Here is a 14,660-nt window from a genome sequence, read left to right as displayed (position 1 = left end):
ACTGGAGTACAATGGCGCAATCATAGCTCACTGCATCCTTGGACTCCTGGGCTCAAGGGATCCTTATGCCTCAGCCTGCGGAGTAGCTGGGACTACAGATGCTCATCACCACCACTGGCTTTGATTTTTTTTTTTGTTCTATCATACTTAGCCTATCAGCTAACGGCTAACGTTCAGATTCATGCAGATCCAGGTTCAGAATAGTAGTATTAATGTCTGCTGATGCTAATATTTAAATAATTAGAATTAAGAGCGTTCCTATTGTATTTTATATAATTTAACCTGTACGTCAGAAGTTTTGTTGGCATTTTATGGTGCATCAAGTTATGAAAATTCACTGAGAGAAGATGTACTTATTTTAGATCTGATAAAATGTTAAACATTTGTTTGATTTGATTTGGCATCTGTTACTTTCAGGCATTGCTGTAGTATCTGTGGTCTGTATTTACCCCCTTAATTGTGGTTGTCTTGAATTACCAATGAAGTAGCAGTGTGATAAATTAATTTCTTTACTTACATTTTATTACTGCCCTCTAGTATCTCTTTTCAGTGACCAGCGTGCTGTAACCAGTCACAATTTCTTTATCAAGAGTTGCCATTAGGCCGGGTGCGGTGGCTCACGCCTGTAATCCCAGCACTTTGGGAGGCCGAGGCGGGCGGATCACGAGGTCAGGAGATCAAGACCATCCTGGCTAACACGGTGAACCCCCGTCTCTACTAAAAATACAAAAAATTAGCTAGGTGTGGTGGCGGGCGCCTGTAGTCCCAGCTACTCAGGAGGCTGAGGCAGGAGAATGGCGTGAACCCGGGAGGCAGAGCTTGCAGTGAGCTGAGATCACGCCACTGTACTCCAGCCTGGGCGACAGAGCGAGACTCCATCTCAAAAAAATAAAAATAAAAAAGTTGCCGTTAATATTTATTTGTGTAGCATAAGGTTTATATTGCTTATATATAAGCTATATATAGCTTAGGTACTGACCTAAGGTTTATAAAAGTGAAAACTTATTGTAATGGGCAGTCTGAAGCACTGAGGTGCACCTTTTTACCTTACTGGCAAGACCATCTCCTACCTGTGAATTATAAGGTAGTGGTCTCCAAGATGTTTTGATAGCCTCCCATTTACATAGTTACTGTTTATACTATGAGAAAAGTAAGAGGGGTATCAGAGAGCTTGTCTTCCCCAATAGCCTGTTACAGACTCCTGAGTGCCAAATAAAGACAAAAACCTTCATCTCTTGACGCTCATTCAACTGTATCCCACTGAGTGCCTAGGACTACATAAGGCAAAAGCTATATAAATAATGACTCCTAATTCAGGGATCCTACAGGATATAATTTATAGAAATATGCGAAGATCTATATAATTTAGTTCTAAGTGTTGAGAGGAAATACAGTGCTACCTACATTTAGATAAAGTAGTGGGACTGAGGGTAGTTAGGTTGGCTTTATGGAGGGATTTAAGCTGAACCTTGATGAACGGATAAAATTTGGAGAGGAGGAGAGCAATAAAAGGCATATCAAACAGAGAAGAGCAAGGGTACAGATGTGAGAACTGTATGGTTTATATAGAGGACAGTGAAGAGCTTTACTTGTACTCTTGATCCATGTTTGGGAGTTCTAAAAAAATAAGTTATTATGAAGCACCTTGAAAAAGTAAGATTTCAGAGTAACAGTTAAGAAATAGAGCATTTAACAAAACCTAGCATAATATATTCATATAAACAATATAATCCAGCAAGATATATTCAAAAACAATGAGCAAATCTTAACTTGGGGTGGGGAGATGAATCAGTCGATGAACAATCAATCAGAATTAAGGTGTAATAGTATTACACCTAGACCAAGAACAATTGACCAAGAAGCCAGAGATACCTATGATGGCCAAAATGCCACGAAGTATAAATGGTTAGTAAAAAAAAAAAGATCCAGATAGTGTCCACTGTATGTTAACACGTTTGATAAGCAGAAATGGAAAAGGCAGTAAAATATCCTGGTTAGATATATGCCTTATCAAGCTATGGCAGCCAGCTTTTCAAACACCATCAAAAACTGGGCAAGAGACAGATTCAGAGAATAAGAGGGAAATAGACTGTAAAAGCAGAATGTTGCCGATTGAAAGCATTGTCCCATTCCTGTCTTGAAGGAGATTATATTCTTGTTGAGTCCTGGCAATATATGTACTCTAGAGGGGTCCTGCAGCCTTCCTTTTCTGAGAAGGAAAATTTTGCAGTGGATATCCTTTGAGCTGGGTAGACCTGCCCCTCACTCTCCCTACAGCTTCTTTGCTAAGCTAATTGCCTCCAGCTCACTCCTAAAAGAATGCTTAGGGTATTAAACTGCTCTATAGTAAGCAACTAGTCTGTGTATTGTTTCCTAAACTTAAGGCTTTTGTTCAAGGGCCCCTGACCCTAACCTCGGCTGCCACTCCATGCCAGTTGAAAAAGGCTTTCAGCCTTCCTTGGTGTTGTGCTTTTTGAATGAAGATATTCCTCCAAAGTTCATATGTTGGAACTTAAACCCCAAGGTGGTGATATTAAGAGATGGGGCCTTTTGGGAAGGGATTTAGCCATGAGGGCTTTGCTGTCATGAGTGGTATTGCCCTTAGAGTCTGCAGAGAGCTGCCTGTGAGCCATGTGAGGACACAGCGTTCATCCCTTCCACTATGTGAGCGACAAGGTGCTCATCTCGGAAGCAGAGAGCCCTCACGGGACACTAAATCTGCTGACACCTTGATCATGGACTTCCCAGCCTCCAGAACTGTGAGAAATAAATTTTTATTGTTTATAAATTACCCAGTCTCAGGTATTTTGTTACAGCAGTACAAACAGACTAAAACACCTGGTCCACTTGGTTTGTAAATAGATCCTGTTACTGTTAAATAAACATTTCTGTCAGAAATACATGAAATACATTCTACATCATAGTCCAGTACATAAGCTCACAACACCTAAGCATATATTTAAGTGTCATGAAACTATACTTACCCTTTCTATATGCAGTGCCCTCTGCTGTTTTTATTCTGTCCCTTTTTAAAAATATGTTGGTTATAATACACTAAAATAATGTCAAAGTACACTAATTGGTTATAATTCAAGTTTGAAAACCACTACTTTATATCTCCCATGATGTTTTGAAGAGCTTCTTGTATTGGTCAGAGTCCTCTAGAGGGACAGAACTAATAGGAGAGATAAATCCTATTATTATTAAATTATTAAATATCCTATTATTATTAAAGGGGACTTTAAATATTAACTCACACAATCAGAAGGTCTCACAATAGGCCATCTGCAAGCTGAGGAGGAGGGAGAACCAGTCCAAGCCCCAAAACTGAAGAACTTGGAGTCAGATGTTTGAGGGTAGGAAGCATCCAGCACGGGAGAAAGATGTAGGCTGGGAGGCTAGGCTAGTCTTGTCTTTTCACATTTTTCTGCCTGCTTTATATTCTAGCTGCCCTGGCAGCTGATCAGATGGTGCCCACCCAGATTAAGGGTGGGCCTGCCTTTCTCAGCCCACTGACTCAAATGTTAATCTCCTTTGGCAACACCCTCACAGATACACCCAGGATCAATATTTTGCATCCTTCAGTCAAGTCGACCCTCAGTACTAACCATCATGAGTCTACTTCTTGTCAGCTTGAACCCATACACATCTCCTGAGATCATACATAATCTTCAAATAAAGACAATAAGGTCATAATTACCTCTAACATAATACAACCATCCTTCATACAAACGAAAACGCACCAATCCCCAACCCAAATGCTATTACATAAAGTTGACAATACTTAAATGCTGCTGTGAAGTCAATAAATCTTATGTCACATGATAACGGAAAAAGGAAATTGAATGAAGGTATTTTCTTAGTACAAGTGTATACATGCACAAACATGTTTTTAACAAAAGAAGGAAGAAATACGACAGTTACAGTTCTCGTGTCTGCAGCTGGTCATGTGGTCGTAGCTGTTATTGATGACTACCTTCTTCTACTATCTATTCTGTATTCCATTTGCCTTCAGCAAGCACCTCAGCAGGTCGTGGTTTTTTTCCTGGTGGAGTGACCCAAACCTTCATTCCTGAAGTGTCTGGGCCATTTGTAGTCCCGCCTGGATTGCACTGTTGTAGTTTCCCATTAATCTTAATCACAGGGCATGGTAATACTAAGACGCCCTAATGGATCTCCCATATTCCACGTGTACTCTTCCCTACCTCTGTTGTGGAGTAGTAGACTGATTTTGTCTTGATGGTCAGGGTCAATCACCCCAGGCAACACTGTACCTCCCTTCTTAGCCTGTTGACTTAAAGGTAGTAGGAACCCAAAGTGTCCAGGTAGCAATCTTAACTTCCAGTTTAATGGAATCGTTGTGTCTCCTGGTGGCAGTGTTCCTCCCTCTGGAACTAAGACCTCTAGGCCAGCAGAATGTAATGTTACAGGAACAGGAAGCAAAAATTTTGCCAGTGGATCACTAGGGGTGATGGTGAGTGGTGCCACTTCCATTTCCACCGATTGATTCCTGGACCTGTGAATCCTGGCTATGGGAGAAAGAGTACCATATATTGGACGCTGCTTCAGAGCATCCACAGCTTTCTGGAGGACTTAGCCCCAGCTGTGCAAAGTTCTATCATCTAGTTGGCGTTGTGACTTCAAAAGGCCATTCCACCATTCTGTCAATCCAGCTGCTTCAGGGTAATGGGGAACATGATAAGACGAGTGAATTCCATGAGCATGAGCCCACTGCCACACTTCTTTGCTGTAAAGTGAGTGCCTTGGTCAGAGGCAATGCTGTGTGGAATACCATGATGGTGGATAAGGCATGCCATGAGTCCACAGATGGTTGTCTTGGCAGAAATGTTGTGTGCAGGATAGGCGAACTCATATCCAGAGTAAGTGTCTATTCCAGTGAGGACAAACCTCTGTTCTTTCTATGATGGAAGAGGTCCAGTATGATCAACCTTCCACCAGGTAGCTGATTGATCACCCCAAGGACTGGTGCCATATCGAGGGCTCAGTGTTGGTCTCTGCTGCTGGCAAATTGGGCACTCAGCAGTGGCCGTAGCCAGGTTAGCATTGGTGAGTGGAAGTCCATGTTGCTGAGTCCATGCATAACCTCCATCTCTGCCACCATGGCCACTTTGTTCATGGGCCCCTTGGGCGATGGCAGGGGTGGCTAGGGAAAGACGCTGAGTGGTATCCACAGAACAAGTGGGTCATCCTATCTACTTGACTACTAAAATTCTCCTCTGCCAAGGTCACCCACTGGTGAGCCCTCACATGGGTTACAAATATCTTCAGTTTTGTATCCCTCAGAGAGGTCGATCCACATACCTCTTCCCCAAATTTCTTTGTCACCAATTTTCCAATCATGCTTCTTTCAAGTCCCTGACCATCCAGCCAAACCTTTGGCTACAGACCATGAATCAGTGTATAATCACACATCTGGCCGTTTCTCCTTCCATGCAAAGTGCACAACTGGGTGCATTGCTCGAAGTTCTGCCTTCGAGGAAGGTTTCCCTTCACCACTGTCCTTCAGGGATGTCCTAGAAAGGGGTGGTAGTGTTGCAGCTGTCCACTTTCGGGTGGTGCCTGCCTATCACGCAGAACCATCTGCAAACCAGGCCCTAGTCTTCTCTTCCTCTGTCAACTGATCATAGGGAATTCCCCATGAGGCCATAGGTGCAAGCTGGAGGAGAGAAGGCAGGGTGGCAGGAGTGGAGACCATGGGCATTTGAGGCACTTTCTTGTGTAACTTACTTGTGCCTTCAGGACCTGCTCAAGCCCAATCACGTATATAACACTTCCATTTGATGATGGAATGCTGCTGTGCATGACCCACTTTATGGCTACATGGGTCAGAAATCACCCAGTTCATGATAGGCAGTTCAGATTGCATGGTGACTTGATGACCCATAGTCAAACATTCAGTTTCCACCAAAGCCCCGTAACAGGCCAGGATCTGTCTCTCAAAAGGAGAGTAGTTATCTGCAGAAGATGGCAGGGCCTTGCTCAAAAATCCTAGAGGCCTCTGCTGTGATTCATCTATGGGGGCCTGCCAAGGGCCCCAAACAGCATCCCTATCTGCTACTGACGCCTCAAGCACCATTGGATCTGCTGGGTCATATGGCCCAAGTGGAAGAGTAGCTTGCATAGCAGCCTGGACCTGTTGCAGAGCCTTCTCCTGTTCTGGACCCTACTCAAAACTGGCAGCCTTTTGGGTCACTCAATAAACAGGCTGGAGTAACACACCCAAATGAGGAATGTGTTGCCTCCAAAATCCAAATAGGCCCACTAGGCATTGTACCTCTTTCTTGGTTGTAGGAGGGACCAAATGCAGCAACTTATCCTTCACCTTAGAAGGAATATCTTGACAGGCCCCATACCACTGGACCCCTAGAAATTTTACTGAGGTAGAAGTTTCCTGAATTTTAATCAGATTTACTTCTGGTCCTCTGGCCTGCAAATATCTCACCAGTAAGTCCAGTGTGTTTGCTACTTATCACTCACTGGATTCAATCAGCATAATGTCATTAATGTAATGGACCAGCGTGATATCTTGCAGAAGTGAAAAGCGATCAAGGTCTCTCTGAATAAGATTATGACACAAAGCCGGACAGTTGATACACCCCTGAAGTAGGACAGTAAAGGTATATTGCTGGCCTTGCCAGCTGAAAGCAAATTGCTTCTGGTGGACCTTATGGACAAGAATGGAGAAAAAGGCATTTGCCCAAGTCAATGGCTGCATACCAGGTACCAGGAGATGTGCTAATTTGCTCAAGCAATGAAACCTGGTACAGCAGCTCCAGTTGGAGTCACCACTGGGTTAAACTTGTGATAATCCACTGCCATCCTTCAAGATCCATCTTTCTTCTGCACAGGCCAAATAGGAGAGTTGAACAGGGATATGGCGGGAATCACCACCCCTGCATCTTTCATGTCCTTGATGGTGGCACTAATCTCAGCAATCCCTCCAGGGATGTGATATTGTTTTTTATTTACTATTTTTCTAGGTAAAAGCAGCTCTAATGGCCTTTCCCACCATAATGGCCCTCACCCTACCAGTCAGGGAGCCAATGTGGGGGTTCTGCCAGCTGCTAAGTATGTCTATGCCAATTATGCATTCTGGCCCTGGGGAAATAACCACAAGATGAGTTTGGGGACCCACTGGACCCACTGTAAGTTGGACCCAAGCTAAAACTCCATTAACTACCTGACCTCCATAAGCCCCTACTTTAACTGGAGGACCACAATGACGTTTTCAGTCCCTTGGAATCAACATCAGCTCAGAGCCAGTGTCCAGTAGTCCCTGAAATGTCTGATCATTTCCCTTTCCCCAGGATACAGTTCCCCTGGTAAAAGGCCAGAAGTCTCCTTGGGGAAGGATGGGAGAACAATACTGTCGGTAATGTAGTGGGGTCCTTCATCAGAGGGACACAGCCTCCTCTTCATTTAAGGGGTTCTGGGTCTGTAAACTGGCTCATGTCTGGAAATTGATTGAAGGGGCATGAGTCTCTGTTTTTATAATTTAAATTAGTATTTTATCCATTTGACATAGAAGTTTTCTGCTTATATAAATTAAGTAGGAATGCAGTAGGCTTCCTATCAATGTCACTTCTAGGAACACTGTGATTAATTAGCCAATGCCAGAGCGCTACATGAATCAGACTATTCTGATTGCCACTTTGCCTCTGCTGTCCATTACAGTAGCTACACCCACCTTGCTTTTACAGTTGAGTGTTGCTGCTTTGCCCTTGCTACCTTGGGATCCAATTATTCTCATAGTATTCAAATTTTGTAGTTGAGTGACTGTGGTTCCCACTGTTAGATCTGTCATACAGAGAAGAGCAATTACAGGGCTCTTCAAAGATGCAGGTGCTGCCCTCCCAAATCTATTTTGCAAGGCATTGGTCAAGGATATATCTTCTGGACTCTCTCAGGTGGGATGGGAAGGTCTAAAGTGACTAATCCACTCCACCATTCCAGTCTTCCTAAGCCTTTGGATCCCTCCCTCTACATTAAACCAAGAGAGATCAGGCATTTCCAGCTTACTCACAGTGGGCCATCTTTTAATCCATGTTTTAGCTAACCAAGAAAATAAACTATTAGAACCTTTTTAACTCCCTCAGCTGCAACATTAAATGGTGTCCCTACTTAATGGGCCCAATCAATAAATTCAGCCTGATCCAATTCTGTGTTCCTCCCACCATTATCCCACACCCTTAATATCCATTCCCATGCCTGTTCTCCAGATTTCTGTTTATATAAATCAGAAAACTCAAGCAGTTCTTTTTGAGTGTAATGCACCTCCTTATGGGTCACACTCAACCTCACCTCTAGGCATCTGCTGGGACTTTAGTCTAGTTATAGGTCTAGAAGCAAGGAGAGGTGTTGGGGGTGGCTCCTGAGGAGAATCAACATTATCTTGCCTGGCAACTACCTGAGGAGAGGCCATCACTGTTGCCTCAGGCATCACAGGTGTCTCCTCAGACAAAGGTGGAAAGACTGATAGCAGCATGGGTCAGGGAGGGGATGTTGCTACTACTGCGGATGGGGAAGCTGTTCCTTCTGGCAAAAAAATGTTCATCAGAGCTTACAAGCTCAGTGTCCCCAGCTTCGTCAGGGTTCTCCCACATGTCCCCATTCCAAGTTTCAGGGTCCCTTTCTTTTCCATACAATGCCTTCATTTTAACAGTAGACACCTGGCGAGGCTGTGCATGCACCTTTCATTGCAGGTCAGCCACTCATGTGATAAGAGCTTGTGTCTGTTTTTCCACAATTTCAGCTCTTTCTTTACAGGAGATAAGACTCTCACTCAGGGCAGTCTCACAGATTTGAGACTCAGTTGTCTGTTTCTGAAGCTGAGAGATAGAATCCCTGAGTTAATTATTTTCTTTCATCATTTTGTCCACTGAACTTAGGAGCAACCAACCAGTTTCATTATGTTCCTTGGTTCTCCACATATGGTCAAAGGTATTTTGTATAGAGTCACTAAATTCCTTGCCTCCCATGAGCAATGAATCAGGAGTGTCAAACGCATTTATTTTGCATAACTCCCTAAACAGTTCACACCAAGGACTATCAGTGTTCTCCATACTATTAGAAGTAGAGTCCTTAGCATTTTTGGGTCTAATCATACTAAGCAGCCACCTCCAGAAACCCCCAAAACTAACCTAACTACTTCATCCTTAATATTCTGTTCCTCTGGAACCACACTTCTGGTACCAAAATCTGTATTAGTCAGTGTTCTCTATAGGGACAGAATTAATGGAATATATATATATATATATATATATATGAGTTTATTCAGTATTAACTCACACTATTACAAGGTCACACAATAGGCCATCTGCAGGCTGAGGAGCAAGGAGAGCCAGTCCGAGTTCCAAAACTGAAGAGCTTGGAGTCCGATGTTCGAGGGCAGAAGGCATCCAGCGGGGGAGAAAGATGTGGGCTGGGAGGCTAGGCCAGTCTAACATTTTCACGTTTTTCTGCCTGCTTTATATTTGCTGGCAGCTGATTAGATGGCGCTCATCCAAATTGATGGTGGGTCTGCCTTCCCCAGCCCACTGACTCAAATATTAATCTCTTTTGGCAACACCCTCACAGACACAACTAGGATTAATATTTTGCATCCTTCAGTCCAATCAAGTTGACACTCAGTATTAACCATTACAAGCATACAGGCAAAGACAGTCATTTTCAAACATGAAGGAACTCAAGCAACACAACATGCCTGAGTTTTTCTTGGGACAGGAGAGAAATATCTGTGTATATGTGTATGTTTATTTATACACCTACATGCAACAATCAAATACAATTAGAGAAAATTTTAAACTCAGGACGTAAAAAATTGAGAAAATGATTTATTGAACAACAAGTATTTATTAGTGCCTACTATGTGCCAGACATTCTTCTAGACACTTCAGATACGTCAGTGAACAAAGCAAATAACTCATCCTGCCTGCATGAAACTTACATTTTAATAAAGTATAGCTGGTTTAAATATGTAACTTTACTAATACTAAACAACTATGGAAATTATGATTACAGAATAAAAAGAAAATATTTCAAACCTGGATAAAATAAATATCATGTAACTGAAAAATTGTTGAGGAGAGAGGAGACAAAGCTAGTAGGTACTAATTTTTTACAAAGTGTCTACTTTTACTGTTCAAAATTGAAAAGCAGTTTAAAATATAGTTGTATGCTACATAATGATGTTTTGGTCAACTGCACATGCAAAGGTAGCCCCATAAGATTATAATGAAGTTGAAAAATTCTTAGCACCTAGTGACATCATAGCCAACCTAACATAATAGTGCAACTCATTACTCACACATTTGTGGTGTGGCATAAACAAACTGGTGCTACCAGTCATATAAAAGTGTAGCACATAAAATTATATACAATACATAATACTTGATGATAAATTATACTAGTTTATGTATTACTGTCATTATTATTATTATTATTATTATTTTTGAGATGGAGTCTTGCTCTGTCGCCCAGGCTGGAGTGCAGAGGTATGATCTCGGCTCACTGCAACCCCCACCTCCTGGGTTCAAGCAATTCTTCTGCCTCAGCCTTCCGAGTATCTGGGACTACAGGCGTGCACCACCATGCCTAGATAATTTTTGTATTTTTAGTAGAGACGGGGTTTCACCATATTGGCCAGGCTGGTCTCGAACTCCTGACCTCATAATCTGCCAGCCTCATCCTCCCAAAGTGCTGAGATTACAGGCATGAGCCACCGCACCCGGCCTTTTTAATTATTATTTTAGAGTATACTACTCCTTGTTTTTTAAAAATGTCAGCTGTAAGCCTCAGACAGGTCCTTCAGGAGGTATCCAGAAAAAGACATTGTTATCATAGGAGATTACAGATCTAAGCATGTTATTATCCCTGATGACCTTCCAGTGGGACAAGATGTGGAGGTGGGAGACAGTGATACTGATGATCCTGAACCTGAGTAGGCCTGTGCTGACGTGTATCTTTGTCTTAGTTTTTAACAAAAGGTTTTAAAGTGAAAAACATTTTTTAATAGAAAAAACTTACAGAATAAGGATATAAAGAAAAAATATCCTCCACAACAAAAACACAAACAGTTGTACAATGTGTTTGTGTTTTTAAGCTGTGTTATTACCAAAAGAGTCAGAGTTAAAAATTAAAAAGTTTATAAAGTTAAAAAATTATAGTAAACTTAATTATTGACGAAAGAAATTTTTTATAATTTTAAGTTAGCCTAAGTGTACAGTGTTTATAAAGTCTACAGTAGCATACGGTAATGTCCTAGGCTTTCCATATATAGTAAGTGCCCTGTACAAGTGTACCATTTTTTATCTTTTATGCCATATTTCTACTGTACCTTTTCTATGTTCAGATATACAGATACCATTGTGCTATAGTTGCCTACAGTATTCAGTACAGTAACATTCTGTATAGGGTTGTAGCTTAGGAGCAATAAACTGTATCATATAACCTAGATGTGTAGTAAGCTGTACCATCTAGGTTTCTGTACGTTCACTGTATGAAGTTTGCACAACGATGAAGTCACCTAACACATTTCTCAGAACATATCTCCATCATTAAGTGATGCATGACTATTAAGAATAATATCAAGAATAAAAAATTCAGCCTCTTGGAGGTTTTCATAATTTCTTAACCTAGAAAGAGCCTTTGGCAAAAATACCTCCCATGTGAAAGAAAAAAAATGTTTTTGAGATGGAGTTGCTCTGTTGCCCAGGCTGAAGTGCGGTGGCGTGATCTTGGCTCACTACAACCTCCATCTCCCAGGTTCAAGTGATATTCCTGTCTCAGTCTCCCGAGTAGCTGGGACTACAGGCATGCGCCACCATGCCCGGCTATTTTTTTTTGTAGTTTTAGTAGAGACGGGGTTTTGCCATGTTGGCCAGGCTGGTCTCAAACTCTTGACCTTGAGTGATCTGCCCGCCTCAGCCTCCCAAAGTGCTAGGGATTACAGGTGTGAGCCACTGCACCCAGCGTGAATTTTTTTTTTTTTAACTTCATGTCCTTTTGTTGTATCAAATTTAAATAAAAGTAATTACAATTAGAACTTTTAAATTAAAGAGCATGTATTGTAGAGCAGTCAGGGTCTAACTAGAAACTGCTTCAAGTATTTTAAATGAGGGAATTTAATACATGGAATTAGTTATTCAGGTAATGGAAGAGCTAAATCAAACATGATAGTAGCAGGTGTGGTAGCACACACCTGTAATCCCTGCTACCTGGGAGAATGAGATGGGAGGATCACTTGTGCCCAGGTGTTTGAGACCAGCCTGGGCAACACAGCAAGACCCTGTCTAAAAAACAAACAAACAACAACGACAACAAAAAACCCAACACATGATAGTAAGTTAATGTGGTGATTAGTAAGAGCCAGAAGCCACTCCGTTTTCGGACTGAAAGGACAAAGCGAGAAAGCAGTGTTCACCTGAACCACAGGGGCCCAAAGAAAGCACAGCTCGACCAGGCGCGGTGGCTCACGCCTGTAATCCCGGCACTTTGGGAGGCTGAGGCGGGTGGATCACGAGATCAGGAGATCAAGACCATCCTGGCTAACATGGTGAAACCCCGTCTCTACTAAAAACACAAAAGAAAATTTAGCCGGGCTTGATGGTGGACGCCTGTAGTCCCAGCTACTCGGGAGGCTGAGGCAGGAGAATGGCGTGAGCCGGGCAGGCGGAGCTTGCAGTGAACCGAGATCGCGCCACTGCACTCCAGCCTGGGTGACAGAGTGAGACTCCATCTCAAAAAAAAAAAAAAGAAAAGAGAGAGAGAGAAAGCACAGCTCATATGAAGACTATACCCCTGGCTTCTCCTTTTCTCGCACCCTCCAGTTTCCAAGAGTCTCTCATTGACTGATTCCAGACAGATGTCAGCTGACACACAGGAGCCTGGGAAACGCAGCCTGCAGAGATGAAACCCCTTGCAGTACTGATAGAGCAGAGGCAGGGCAAGGAACGGGCATGTAGGCCTTGGGTTGAATATACAGTACTATAGTACTTTAGAAGTTTTGTTACTACCTACATATATATAGATACATATATATGTAGATATACAGGTATCTCTCTGTATATATAGCTATACAGAGAGATAGTTGGGTGTGCTCTTCACCTGTCAGTGATAGTTGTCTTCATCCATTCAGGTTGCTATAACAAAATATCATAGACTGGGTGGCTTATAACAACAAAAATGCCTTTCCCACAATTCTCAAGGCTGAACAGTCTAAGATCAAGGTGTAGGCAGATTCAGTTTCTGGTGAGGGCCCTTTTCCTGGCTCATAGAAGGTTTTCTAGTTGTGCCCTCGCATGGTGGAAGGGGGAGGCGGCTCACTGAAGTCTCTTAGTCTCTTTTTTTTTTTTAGACAGAGTCTTGCTCTGTGGCCCAGGCTGGAGTACAGTGGGGCGATCTCTGCAAGCTCCGCCTCCCGGGTTCACACCATTCTCCTGCCTCAGCCTCCCTAGTAGCTGGGACTACAGATGCCCACCACCACACCCAGCTAAGTTTTTGTATTTTTAGTAGAGACGGGGTTTCACCATGTTAGCCAGGATAGTCTTGATCTCCTGACCTTGTGATCCACCCGCCTTGGCCTCCCAAAGTGCTGGGATTACCGCACCCGGCCTAATGGCAACTCTTGATAAAGAAATTGTGACTGGTTACAGCACAAGAAGACGATATAAGATAATTATTTTCTTGAGTATAATAATGGTATTTTGGTTAGGAGATGAAGGCTGACTCGGTAGGAGGTAGCATATCGTGATGTGTAAGTTACTTTCAAAATATATATAGGTAGATAGGCATATAGATAAGGCAAGGATGGCAAAATGTTAACAATTGGCGAATCTTGGTGGGGGGTGGCGTGTACTATTGTATCCTTTCAACATTTCTGGTGTTGAAAATACTGTATAATTAAAAGCTGGGGAAAAAACTCTAGACAGATTCATTTGTAACAAAAATAAATGTAAACAGAAGAAATTAAAATAAAGGATATCTGGTGCTATAAATTGAATATTTGTATCCTCCCAAATCCACATGTTAAAGCCCTAACCCCCAGTGTTTGTGGTGTTTGGAGATGGAACTTTGGATGATAATTAGGATTCGATGGTCATAAGGGTGGGGCTTCATAGTGGGCTCAGTGCCCTTATAAGAAGAGACACTGAAGAGCTTTCCTCTCTCTGTCTCTCTCCACACACATGTGCTTAGGAAAGGCCATGTGAACACACAGTGAGAAGGTAGCTGTCTGCAAGCTAGCAAGAGAGGTCTCACCAGAACCCAGCCATGCTGGCACCCTCATCTCAGACTTCCAGCCTTCAGAACTGTGAGAAAATAAGTTTCTTTTGTTTACATCACCCAGTCTATGGTATTTTGTTATGGCAGCCCAAGCTGACTAATATAGATTTTGGTACCAAGAAACGGGGTGCTGTGTTACAAATACCTAAATATGTGGAAGCAGCTTTGAAAACTGGATAATGAGAGACTGGGAGAGTTTTGAGATGCATGCTAGAAATATGAATATTAAGGGCAATTCTGGTGAGGTCTCAGACAGAAATGAAGAGCATGTCATTGGAAGAATATATTAATTGGAGGAAAGGTGATCCTTGATATAAAGTAGCAAGGAATTTAACTGGACTGTGTTCTAGTATTTTGTG

The sequence above is a fragment of the Theropithecus gelada genome, chromosome 3 (assembly GCF_003255815.1).
Source record: "Theropithecus gelada isolate Dixy chromosome 3, Tgel_1.0, whole genome shotgun sequence".
NCBI classification, from domain to species: domain Eukaryota; kingdom Metazoa; phylum Chordata; class Mammalia; order Primates; family Cercopithecidae; genus Theropithecus; species Theropithecus gelada.
This window is presented reverse-complemented; position numbering follows the sequence as displayed.